Source organism: Myotis nattereri (genome assembly GCF_964212035.1).
Source record: "Myotis nattereri genome assembly, chromosome: 11".
NCBI classification, from domain to species: domain Eukaryota; kingdom Metazoa; phylum Chordata; class Mammalia; order Chiroptera; family Vespertilionidae; genus Myotis; species Myotis nattereri.
Window position 1 is genome coordinate 70803530 of NC_138086.1, and position 13027 is coordinate 70816556.

The window sequence follows — 13027 nt, forward strand, 5'->3', positions numbered from 1 at the left end:
TTTCTTAATAGTATTACTCCTTCGGTAATGCCGTGTCATAAATTAAAATTGAAAGTGGGTGCAATCATCGTGCTATTGAGAAATCTCAATAGTAAATGGGGTCTTTGTAATGGTACCAGATTTATTATCAAAAGATTATGACCTAACATTATCAAAGCTGAAGTATTAACAGGATCTGCAGAGGGAAAGGTTGTTCTGATTCCAAGAATTAATTTGTCCCCATCTGACACTGGCCTCCCATTTAAATTGATTTGACGATGGTTTCTCGTGATGACTGTTAATAAATCACAAGGACAAACTCTAGACAGAATAGGCATATTCCTACCTGAACCTGTTTTTGCACATGGTCAGTTATATATTGCTTTCTCTCGAGCATGTGATGTTACAGTTAAAGTTCTAAATACTTCACAAGGGAAATTAGTCAAGCACTCTGAAAGTGTTTTCACTCTTAATGTGGTGTACAGGGAGATATTAGAATAAGTTTAATCACTTTATCAGTCATTGTTTGCATAACTGTTGTTTTCATATCATGTTTTTGTCATTTTTATATCATGCCTCTGTTGTTGTTATATATCCTTTTGTTACTGTTTATTTATTAATAAATTTATATATTATTTTCATATATATCTTACTAATTTCCTTTCATCTCTCACACTTCTATTACAGAGAAAGGGCAAATAGCAATATTAAAATATCTCTGCTAATTAATTCCCTTTTTAAAAAAAATATGTTTTATTGATTTTTTACAGAGAGGAAGGGAGATGGATAGAGAGTTAGAAACATCGATGAGAGAGAAAAATATCGACCAGCTGCCTCCTGCACACTGGGGATGTGCCCACAACCAAGGTACATGCCCTTAACCAGAATCGAACCTGGGACCCTTGAGTCCACAGTCCGATGCTCTATCCACTGAGTCAAACCAGTTAGGGCAATTAATTCCCTTTTAATGTGCATGAATTTCATGCACTGGACTACTAGTTTTAATATAAACTGCTATTCTTCTCTTGGTCCTTTTTTTAAAGTTTTCTTATAGAATTGATTATTGGGAGGTGTTTTTCTTTTCAGATTAAATCTGACAGCACTGCAAAAGACATAGTGTAGAGCAGGGGTCCTCAAACTACGGCCTGCAGGCCATATGCAAATACAAATATTGTATTTGTTCCTGTTTTGTTTTTTTACTTCAAAATAAGATATGTGCAGTGTGCCTAGGAATTTGTTCATTGTTTTTTTTTTAAACTATAGTCCGGCCCTCCAACGGTCTGAGGGACAGTGAACTGGCTCCCCTGTTTAAAAAGTTTGAGGACCCCTGGTGTAGAGTTATATGTCCTCTCCCAACCACCTTTTGCTTCAGTTCCTAAAAGGTTCATAAATATGTCACTGGAAATTTTATTCATATTATGTTTTTCTTCTCTGAGTCTTTTTATGTTTATTACCTGAGGCATAGAATTAATACCTTTATTTGCCTCTTATTGCCTGCCTTGCACAGTAAAGCACTATTACTGACATATTTACTTATTCAGTATCTACTTTGCACCAATTGCTATTCTAGGTTCTGGGGCTACAACGGTGATGGGAAAACTCATGCTCTTTCTGCTCTCATAGAGTATACAGTCTAGGTAGGAGACAGAAATTGATCATATATTGGATTATGAACCATGGAAAGTGATGTGAAAGAAAGATATGAAGCTTTGATAATGCTTAAAAGGTGAGCTTAACCTGCAATGGTAGTTCTAAGAATGCTTCCCTGAGAAAGTAATGTTTGAGTTAAAATTTGCAGTAGGAATAGGAGTTAACTAAGTAAACTTGGGGAGAAGAAAAGATTGTTTGGAGGAGAAAGAAGACTTTATGCAAATGCTTGAGGCAGTACTGAACATGGCACATTCCCCTATGAGGGGGAGTATTGAGAAATGAGGTGGGAAAGAGGGGCAGGGTTTACATTGTATACAAGATGTATATTTTGGTCTTAATCTTTAACACAATTGGAATCTATTGACAGGCTTTTAAGCTAGGAAATTACATGATCATATTTAGGTTAAATTAAACAAAAATCAATTTGCCAACAGAGTAGAAAATTGAATGGAGGATATGAAGTTAAAAGGTTATTATAGTGATTCAGGTGAGAGTTGGTGGTAGATTTGACTATGGTAATAAGAGAGGAGATAAAAGAAATTGATTCAAGGGGTATTCAGAAGGTAACATGAACAAATCTTTGTAATGATTTATAGATGGAGGATGAGCAAGTGGTGGGTGGCAAGGACAACTCCCAAGCTTCAGGCTTGCTCAGTTGAGTAGATTTTGGTGCTGATATATTTACTGAAATAAAAAACACCACAGATGAGCTAACTTGGGGAGATAGATCATTTTTCATCTTAGGATGTTTGAGTGGAAAGTGCCTCTGATACATGCAAACAAAGATTTCACATAGCTCTCCTCATCCAGAGCTCAAAAGAGAGAGGCCCAGAATAGATGCACACTGAAGATATATGGGATTTAAGCTCTGGGTGTGTTTGAGATTGTCTAAGGGGGTAGTCTAGACTCCAGTGAGCCTACAACTGAGCCTTGATGAACTTAAAGGCGGCATAGAAGAGGATGAGCCAACAAAGAAGACAATGAAGTAGCAGCCACAAACAAAAGAGGAATATCAGGAGTGCACAGAACCATGTAAGCCAAAGGATAAGCATGTTTAAGGAAGGGATCAGTCATCATTTTGGCTGCTGATTCAAGAAGAGGATCAAAATATTTATTGAATCTTTTGGCAAAAAATTAGTAGTAGTCTTTATGAAAATAGTTTCATAGTTTGGTAAGAGAAAAAGTCAGATAGGAATATGTTGAGAAATTGGTGGCCGGTGAGGAAACTGTTGGAAATGTAACTAATTTCTTTGTGGTGAAGTGGAATCTCCAGAAAAGGAAGTGGATTTAAAATATTTTTCTTGCCTAGCCAGTGTGGCTCAGAGGCTGAGCATCAACCGATGGACCAGCAGGTCACGGTTCAATTCCCGGTCAGGGCACATGCCTAGGTTGCAGGCTCAATCCCCAACAAGGGGTATACAGGAGGCTGATAGCTCAATGATTCGTTCTCATCATTGATGTTTCTGTCTCTCTTTCCCTTTCCTTTCTCTCTGAAATCAATTTTTAAAACTTAAATTTTCTTTTCTCCATTTTTTCTTTTTTTGCTTTCATTCCTTATTTTTTTAAAAAGAAAAGCAGGTATGGCTATATGGAATAGAAGGTTTCAGAAGAGACCAATAAGTTAAAGATCCTGAAGAGACAAGAAGTAATAAAAAAAAAACTTAAGGCTGCTAAAACAGGAGAGTGTGGAATTCAAAACCTTGGAAGACTTGGAGAGTCATTGCTCTCACAGTCTCATGTCCTCTCAGTTATGTCTTAGGACAGGTATGTCTTCAAAGTACGGTTCAGGTGGATGTATGTCAATGGCTGTTTTTGCCTATTGTTTTTGGCTCAGTTAATGATAATAAAATTAAGCAGAGTCATTTAGGTCATTTGCTCTTGACATCATTATTCTAACATTACACACACAGTCTTTTTTTTTTTTTTTATACATTTGTGGCATGTGCTTTGTAGGGCATGAGGTCCTTCCTACCAAGGACTCTTTGCCAATGCTGTTTTATATCTCCCCTAGCTCTCTATGTGGGATTCAATGTTTTGCCTAAAGTCTGGTTCACACCGCAGATAAATGGGGAAGATAAGGTACAGGCAGTTCTTACTTCTAATCATTCTGCTGACTCATCTGCACCACCAGTACTTCATATCTCTCTGTTATCCTGCATGAAGTGTTTTCTGCATAGGTCCAAATGGTAAAAACCAACAGCATATGAACAGTAATACACATGACAGACAAGAGTTTATCCTACCTCAAGGTGATTAAATACATGATTTTTAGAACACATTACATCTAAAGATGAGTTAATCTGTATCTGAAGGTTGGTATCCCATCTTTCCTCAGCAGCAAGAAATATAAAGGTCCAGTCCACATTAATCAGATAAGCCATTCTAGAATTAAGCAGGAAAAAAAATGCTTTCTTCTATCCTGTGTGTGTGTGTGTGTATTACTTAGTGATATTATTCAGCTAAACAAAGGTGAAAAGCTAAGAGAAAGACAGTGTGGGATAAAAGAAAAGATATAACCAACCTAGTAATACAATTACTTACACTTCTTAAAATTATTTTTTTAAAAAGGAAATCTCAGAATTTTCGGCAGGCCTAGAAAGCAGTAATCCAAATTAAAAGGAAAAGTCAATGTTCTTCAAGAGTAACTTATATGTAATATCTAGCATAAGTAGAAGCTGGAATTCATTTATAATTATGCATAAAAAAGCTATTTATTCTCTATAAGACAAATTCAAAGCAATCCAAAATGCTAGAAAAACAAAAAAGCTATACAAGAAAGCCAGAATTCAAATATACAATCTAAAATGTGTAAGACTTTTCAATAATTTGTAGAAAGGAAGAAAGGAGAATCTTTAAAACCTTGACTTCAGAACATACTTTTTTGAGTGGCACAGGGGCCACTATGTTGGTACTACACAGAAGAAAGGCACACGTGGTGACACTGCTTCTTTTCTACAAAAGAAGGGCAGCTCTTCCCTTCAGCCACCGCTTTCCCCGGAAATTCTCCTTCCCTGAGATTGGCAGCCAAGGGGAATCATTATCCTTTGCTGGTTCCCCTAATACATATTTGTAAAAATCCTTTCATTAAACTTTCTTCGACAACTCTTTTTAAGCATCTACTAGTACCCTGCCATCAAAAGAAAGAAAGACAATACTTTATTTATTTATTTTAAAATTCTTTTTGAAAGTATTACATATGACCCCCTTTTTCCCCCATTGTCCTCTTCCAGCCTGCCCCCGCCTCCCAGCCCAGGTCTTCATCCTTCCTATTGTCTCTGTCCATTAGTTATGCTTATATGCATACAAGTTCTTTGGTTGATCTCTTACCCCTATCTCCCCTTGCCCACCCTCTCTAGCCTTCTCTCTGAGGTTTGATGGTCTGTTCGATACTTCTATGTCTTGGGATCAATTTTTGTTCATCAATTTATGTTGTTCATTATAGTCCACAAAAGAGTGAGATCATGTGATACTTATCTTTTCTCTGACTGGCTTATTTCACTTAGCATAATGCTCTCCAGGTCCACCCATGCTGTTGCAAATGGCAAGAATTCTTTATATATATATATTGATATATATATAATTCAATATATATATAATTGATATATATATTATTGATTTCAGAGAGGAAGAGAGAGGGAGAGAGGGAGAGAGATATAGAAATATCAAAGATGAGAGAGAATCATTGATTGGCTGCCTCCTGCACGCCCCCTACTAGGGATTGAGCCCACAACTCAGGCATATGCCCTTGACCAGAATTGAACCTGGGACCCTTCAATCCGCAGGCTGATGCTCTATACACTGAGCCAAACCAGTTAGGGCAGTTCTTTATTTTTTACAGCAGCATAGTAGTCCATTGTGTAGATGTATCACCATTTTTTAATTCACTCATCTGCTGATGGACACTTAGGCTGTTTCCAAATCTTAGCTATTGTAAATTGTGCTGCTATGAACATAGGGGTGCAGATATTTTTTCTGATTGGTGTTTCTTATTTCTTGGGTATATTCCTAGAAGTGAGATTACTGGGTCAAACGGGAGTCCCATTTTTAATTTTTTGAGGAAACTTGGTACTGTTTTCCACAGAGGCTGCACCAGTCTGCATTCCCACCAGCAGTGTATGAGGGTTCCCTTTCCCCACATGCTCTCCAGCACTTGTTTGTTGATTTATTGGTGACAGCCATTCTGACAGGTGTGAGGTGTTACCTCGTTGTCATTTTGATTTGCAGCTCTTGGATGATCAGTGACTTAGAGCATGTTTTCATATGCCTCTTGGCCTTCTGTATGTCTGCTTTTGAGAAGTGTCTATTAAGGTCCTTTGCTCACTTTTTGATTGGGTTGTTTATTTTCAAGACAATACTTTAAATTCTATTTAAGGAGAAGATTTTATTAAGAGACCCAGTGAGCCTGAAGCAAGCTCTAGTGGAGCAAAGAAACAAAAGAGTGAAAGAACCCCCGAAGAACAGCTACCTGACGTTTTTATGGAAGGGGACTCTCCTTTCAAACAATAACATTCCTCCATCCCTCCTCCCCATATTCAGTCAAAGAAAGAGCTGAGAAGCTAGGACTTAAAACCTCGTAGGATTCTAAGAGGGTGGTGGATTAGATGGAAGCCATACTGACCTTCTCCCAGGACCAAACTGGAATTACAACTAAATATAGAAAAAGCATTCTGAATACCCAACTGAAGACTAGCTAGAGCGAACCCTTATAACCAAGGACATAAAGAGGAGGCTGCATCAAGACTGATAGGAAGTATGGAGGTGAAAGAGGGTTGGCTGGGCTTCCACAGGCAGCAGCTGAAGTTTTGGAAGAATATCTCAGGTGCAGGGTGTTCTCCTGAGAATTCTGGGGTTTAAACCCCAAGCTGGGCTCCCCAGCCCAGAGCACCAGGACTGGGAAAGGTGCTCACATAGCATCTGACTGTGAAAAGCAATGGGGTTTCTGTTCACCAGGGAGAGAGGGCTAGAAATGCAGGCACCCGCTTAAAGGGCCAATGCACAAAATTTCATTTGCAGTCACTCACCTTGGGCTGGGGCACAATGGACTAGAGTTGTGTGAGGAGAGTCTGGGGTTGGTGGCTCTGTAGGAAGAGCTGAGAGGACAGCACCAGGATCCTGTGCTGTCATTCCCCATAATGCAGAAGCCATCTTTCTCATCTGTACAGAATTAGCATAGGGAGAAGCAACAGTCCCACCTGTTGGAATCCCTCTCACCCCACCCTATGGAGTTTACACCCTGATGAGGAAGGACTATAGCTGGAGGCTCATTAAGTGACGGAGCCTAGGAGCCTAACGGATAGTCTATGGACAGAGGTGAATCTCTGGGTGCTTTGAGTCTTTGCCTGACCTGCTCCTGTGCCTGGACTAGTAAAAGCAGAACTGGGTGCACAGCTAGGTCCTTTCCACATGCACCAAGGCCCAGCAAAGGGAACTATTGATAGCTCCAAACAGGTTGCTCAGGGCTAGTCACAGACAGTGTCTGATATTGACCTGTACCAGAGGCCCTCTAAAGAGGCCCAGAACCAATAAACTCAGTGGCCAACAGAGCGACAGAGCAGGATCCAATAAACTTCACAAGCAGCATATTCACAGGGAGATCTTGGCAGGCACCAAACACTGCTGAGGCAAATTCCACTTTGTATGACCGCACCTGCTCAGCAGCCTACATGCTGTGTTGGGGGTTGAGCCTCATTGTCAGCAGACTGAGGGTTAAGCCCATGCATGAATGAGCCAATAGCAATTAGGAGTCAATTACAACAGGGGGGCCCACACAATGCACACAAGGAACATTCTTAGAGCACCCAGCTCATGTGATCAGGGAGACAGCACCGCTGGGTCCCACAGGTCATGTACTACATAGGCCACCATAGTAGATCTACCTAACACATAGAAACAAACACAAACAGACAGTCAAAATGAGGAGACAAAGAAACAGGCTTCAAATGAAGGAACAAGAGAATTATCCAGGAGAAGAGCTAAATAAATGAAGGTAAGCAATTTATCAGATATAGAGTTCAGAGTAATGATTATAAGAATGCTCAACAGCATGAAAAAAGATATAGAAACCATAACAAAGGACCAGTCAGAAATGAAGAATACCATATCTGAAATAAAGACAACACTGGAAGAAAAAAAAACAGAACAAAACAACAGCAGGCTTGATGAAGCAGAGGATTGAATCAGTGACTTGGAAGACAAGGCAGAAAAAACACCCAATCAGAATAGCAAAAATAAAAAGACTTAAAATAAATGAGGATAATTTAAGGGACCTTTGGGACAACAGGAAGCATAACATCAGCATCATAGGGTACCAGAAGGAAAGAGAGAGAACAAGGGATTGAGAACCTATTTGAAGAAATAATGTTTGAAAGCTTCCCTAAGATAGTGAAGGAAAAAGACATAAAGGTCCAGGAATTATAGAGAATCCCAAAGAAGATGGATCCAAAGAGGCCCACACCAAGACACATCATAATTAAAATGCCAAAAGTTAAAGACAAAGAATCTTAAAAGCCACAAATGCAAGTCAGTTATCTACACAGGAGCTTCCATGAGACCATCAGCTGATAGCTCAACAGAAACATTGCTTGCCAGAAGGAATTGTTATGAAATATTCAAATTGAAGAAAAACAAGGATCTAAAACCAAAGCTACTTTATCCAGCAAGGCTATCATTTAAAATTGAAGGAGAAATAAAGAACTTGCTAGGCAAGAAAAAGCTGAAGGACTTTGTTACCACCAAACCAACATTACAAGAAATATTAAAGGGCTTGCTTTAAGAAGCAAAAGAGAATAAAAACAAAGGAACATAGTAAAAAATAAAATGACAATAAATATGAACCTATCAATAATCACTTTAAATGTAAATGGCTTGAATACTCCAATCAAAATTCATAAAGTAGCAGAATGGTTAAGAAAACAAGATCTATGTATAGGCTGTCTTCAAGATATCCACCTCAGAATGAAAGATACACACAGGCTAAAAGTAAAAGGATGGAAAAATATTTGATGCAAATGGAACAGGAAAAAAGAGCTGGGATATCAATACTTATATCTAACAAAATAGACTTTAAAAACAAGGCTAAGTAAGACAAAAGGGGACACTACATAATGATAAAGGAATCAATCCAAGAAAGAGATATGCACTCAACATAGGAGCAGCAAAATATGTAAAGAAAATCTTAATGGACAGAAAGGGAAAGATTGACAGTAATATAGTTATAGTAGGGAATTTTACACCCCATTGGGATCAATGGATCTTCCAGACTGAAAATCAATAAGGAGACATCAGCCTTAAATGAAACAGTACTTCAAATGGATTTAATTGATATCTTCAGAGCATTCCACCCCAAAGTAGCAGAATATACATTCTTTTCAAGTGCACATGGAACATTTTCTAGAATAGACCACATGTTAGACTTGGACACAAACCACGTCTCAATAAATTTAAGAATATTGAAATGATCTTCTCTGACCATAATGCTATGAAACTTGAAATGAATCATAAGAAGAAAACTGAAAAACACACACACAAAAACATGGAGGCAAAATAACATTTTACTGAACAATTAATGGATTAACAATGAGATCAAGGAAGAAATCAAATGATATCTTGAAACAAATGAAAATGAGGCCACAACAACTCAAAATCTGTGAGACACAGGGAAAACAGTCCTTAAAGGGAAATTTATAGTATTACTAGAGGCCCGGTGCACAAAAATTTGTGCACTCGGGGGGAAGGGGGGGCCCCTCAGCCTGGCCTGTGCCCTCTCGCAGTCTGGGACCCCTCGGGAGATAACGACCTGCTGGCTTAGGCCTGCTCCCGGGTGGCAGAGGGCAGGCCCAATCCCTAGGTGCAGCCCCTGGTTGGGCTCAGAGCAGGGCCGATAGGGATGTTGGGGCGCCTCCCCCTGTCATGCACAGAGCAAGGCGGATCGGGAGGTTGCGATGCCACCCTCAGTCACGCTCAGGGTAGGGCCGATTGGGGGGTTGGGGCACCACCCCCTGACACACTCAAGGCAGGGTCGATGGGGAGGTTGCGGCGTGACCCCCTGTCACGCACAGAGCAGGGACAATCCGGGGGTTGGGGCACTGCCCCCTGTCACACACAGAGCAGGGCCCATCAGGGGGGGTTGGGGCTCCGTACCCTGTCATGCACAGAGCAGGGCCCATCAGGGGGTTGGGGAGCTCCCTCCTGTCACGCACAGAGCAGGGCCCATCAGGGGGTTGAGGAGCTCCCCCCTGCCACTCACAGAGTAGGTCCAATAGGGGAGTTGGGGCACGGTCCCCTGTCATACACAGAGCAGGGCAGATCAGTGGGTTGTGTCGCCGCTCTCTATCACCCACAGATCAGGGCCAATCAGGGGGTTGGGGCGCCACACCCTGTCACACTCAGGGCAGGGCTGATGGGGAGGTTATGGCTCTACCCCATCACACACAGAGCAGGGCCCGTGGGGGGGTGGGGGGAGGGTTGGGGCACTGCCCTCTATCACCCACAGAGCAGGGCCAATCAGGGGGTTGGGGCGCCGCACCCTGTCACACTCAGGGCAGGGCTGATGGGGAGGTTATGGCTCTACCCCATCACACACAGAGCAGGGCCCGGGGGGAGGGGGGGGGTTGTGGCCCCGCCCCCTGTCACACACAGAGCAGGGACGATCAGGGTGTTTGGGCGCTGCCCCCTGTCATGCTGATCCCGGTGCCGGGAGGCCTCGTGGCTCCGCTGATCCCGGTGCTGGGAGGCATATTACCTTTTTACTATATAGGGTAGAGGCCTGGTGCACGGGTGGGGGCCAGCTAGTTTGCCCTGAAGGGTGTCCTGGATCAGGGTGGGGGTCCCCACTGGGGTGCCTGGCCAGCCTGGATGAGGGGATGATGGCTGTTTGCAGCTGGTCACACACCCTTCAGGGTGGGGGTCCCCACTGGGGTGCCTGGCCAGTCTGGGTGAGGGACTGAGGGCTGTTTTCAGGCTGGGGGTGACTGAACTCCCAAACGCTCCTTTTTTCCTTTTTTTTAAAATTTTTATTCTGGGCCAGCTTTAGCTTGAGGCTTGGCTCCAGCTCTTAGGCCTCCGCTCCTGAAAGTAGGTTTCTGGCCTTTGCATACAATGTTGCGAATCTGCTGGCTGAAGTCCGGTGGTATTTGTTAAAATGTTTCAAACTGCAGGCTCAGAGGCCTGCAGCCGCAGGCGGGGAACATTGGTTTCCTCCGTCACTGAGGCAACCAAGCCTCATGTTAGTTTCAAGCTGCCTGGCTGCCAGCCGCCATCTTGGCTGACAGTTAATTTGCATATCTCGCTGATTAGCCAATGAAAAGGGTAGCGGTCGTACGCCAATTACCATGTTTCTCTTTTATTACTGTAGATAGGCCTATCTCAAGAAATAAGAAAAAGCTCAAATAAATAATCTAACTTTACATTTAATGGAACTTGAAAAAGAACAAACAAAACCCAGAGTAAGGAAAAGGAATGAAATAATAAAGATCAGGGTAGAAGTAAACAAAAGAGAGTCTAAAAAAAACCACCACAATGATACAAAAGATCAATGAAACCAAGTGCTTGTTTTTTTAACAAGATGGACAAACCTTTTACCGGACTCATGAAGAAAAAAAGAGACAGGACCAAAATAAATAAAATCAGAAATGAAAGAGGAGAAGTAACAACCAACACCAAAGAAATACAAAAGGATTGTAAGAAAATATTACAAACAACTATGTGCCAACAAATTGGGCAATCTAAAAGAAATGGCTAAATTCCTAGAAATATACAATTTTCCAAAAGTGAATCAGAGAATCTGAATAGGTAGATTACAACTAGTGAAACTGAAGCAATAATAAAAAACAACAACACAAAACTCCCAACAAACAAAAGCCCTGGACGAAATAGCTTTACAGGTGAATTTTACCAAACATTCAAAGAACTAGCACCTATCCTTCTCAAACTACTCAAAAAAATTCAAGAGGAGGGAAGACTCCAACCTCATTTTACAAGGCCAGCATTATCCTAATCCCAAAACCAGATAAAAACATGACAAAGAAAGAAAATTACAGACCAATATTCCTAATGAACATAGACGCTAAAATCCTCAACAAAATATTAGCAAATCAAACCCAGCAATACATTAAAATGATAATACACGATGATCAAGAGGTATTTATCCTGGGGATGCAAAGTTGGTACAATATCCACAACACAATAAATGTGATATACCCCATAAACAAATTGAAGGGTAAAAACCACATGATCATATCAATAGATGCAGAAAAAGCATTTGAGAAAATCCATCACCCATTTATGGTGAAAACTCTCGGCAAAGTGGGAATATACCTCAATGTAATAAAGACTATATAAAGCAAACCCACAGCCAACATCATACTCAATGGGCAAAAACTGCCAGTATTCACCTCAAGATCAGGAACAAGAGAAGGATATCTGCTTTCACCACTCTTAATCAACATGGTTTTGGAAGTCCTAGCCACAGTAATCAGACAAGAAGAAGGAATAAATGACACACAAATTTGAAAGGAAGAAGTAATACTATTATTATTAGCAGATGACATGATATTTTATATAAAAAATCCTAAAGATTCCACCAAAAAGAAAAAAAAAACTATTAAAGTAGTTCAGTAAAGAAGCAGGATGCAAAATAAATATTCAGAAATTAGTGTCATTTTATACAACAATAATGAACCATCAAAAGGGAAACTAAAAAAACAATCCCAATGCCAATTGCTTAAAAAAGAATAAAATACCTAGGAATAAATTTGCATTATGCTTTAAAAAATATATATTTTAATTGATTTCAGAGAGGAAGAGTGAGGGAGAGAGAGGTAGAAACACCAATGATAAGAGAGAATCAGTGATTGGCTGCCTCCTGCACGCCCCACATTGGGGATTGAGCCCACAACCTGGTAATGTGCCCTTGACTGGAATAGAACCTTGGGCCCTTCAGTCCGTAGGCTGACATTCTATCCACTGAGCCAAACCAGCTAGGGCAGTGGTCGGCAAATTGCGAGTCGCGAGCCACATGCGGCTCTTTGGCCCCTTAAGTGTGGCTCTTCCACAAAATACCACGTGCGGGTGTGCACATACAGTGCGATTGAAACTTCGTGGCCCATGCGCAGAAGTTGGTTTTTGGAAAGGAGATAGAGGGAACAAGTATACAAGACTAGTGTGGATGGGAGAGTTGGAAGGGGTCGACCTCAGCGAACATACCTCAATCAGATTGAGGATGATTTTAGCAAAGGCCAGCTTAGGAGTACCCTAATTAAGTTAATAACAGTGTATCTACCTATATAGTTTAAGTTTTAAAAATTTGGCTCTCCAAAGAAATTTCAATTGTTGTACTGTTGATATTTGGCTCTGTTGACTAATGAGTTTGCCGACCACTGAGCTAGGGCCTTAAAAATAA